Here is a 1077-nt window from a genome sequence, read left to right on the forward strand (position 1 = left end):
TTCCAACATTTTCAAAGTTCATTTTGTACTGATTTTCAAGTTCAACGTCATTTAGCTCTCTAAACAAATCGGTAAATGACTGAAAAACAGCAAATGATGTATGAACGTGTTGGAAATTGATGACGTCGCTTTGAAAGATGCATACTGAACACAAAAATAGGCTGGAGTTCAAATAAGTTTAAAACATATTGAAGTGCCCGTGTAACAGATGAGTTCTCGTCCGAAACCCTGATACTCCGAAAGAGATTGTCCAGTTTGTACACGAGGTGCGTCCAGTTTTCGCCGTGACCCTCTCTACTCTTTTGCACATGCTATGCGGGCGAAATGATGATACCATGCCAAGTTCCAACATTTTCAGAGTTCATTTTGTAGTGATTTTCAATTTCACCATCGTTTAGCTCCCTAAACAAATCGGTAAATGACTGAAAAATAGCAAATGATGTCAGAATGTGTTGGAAATTGATGATGTCGCTTTGAATGATGCATACTGAACGCAAAAATAGGCTGGAGTTCAAATAAGTTTAAAAAACATTGAAGTGCCCGTGTAACAGATGAGTTCTCGTCCGAAACCCTGATACTCCGAAAGAGATTGTCCAGTTTGTACACGAGGTGCGTCCAGTTTATGCCGTGACCCTCTCTACTCTTTTGCGCATGCTATGCGGGCGAAATGATGATACCATGCCAAGTTCCAACATTTTCAGAGTTGATTTTGTAGTGATTTTCAATTTCACCATCATTTAGCTCCCTAAACAAATCGGTAAATGACTGAAAAATAGCAAATGATGTCAGAACGTGTTGGAAATTGATGATGTCGCTTTGAATGATGCATACTGAACGCAAAAATAGGCTGGAGTTCAAATAAGTTTAAAAAACATTGAAGTGCCCGTGTAACAGATGAGTTCTCGTCCGACACCCTGATACTCCGAAAGATATTGTCCAGTTTGTACACGAGGTGCGTCCAGTTTTCGCCGTGACCCTCTATACTCTTTTGCACATGCTATGCGAGCGAAATGATGATACCATGCCAAGTTCCAACATTTTCAGAGTTCATTTTGTAGTGATTTTCATTTTCACCGT

This window comes from Triticum aestivum, chromosome 2D, assembly GCF_018294505.1.
Source record: "Triticum aestivum cultivar Chinese Spring chromosome 2D, IWGSC CS RefSeq v2.1, whole genome shotgun sequence".
In the NCBI taxonomy this organism is placed as follows: Eukaryota; Viridiplantae; Streptophyta; class Magnoliopsida; order Poales; family Poaceae; genus Triticum; species Triticum aestivum.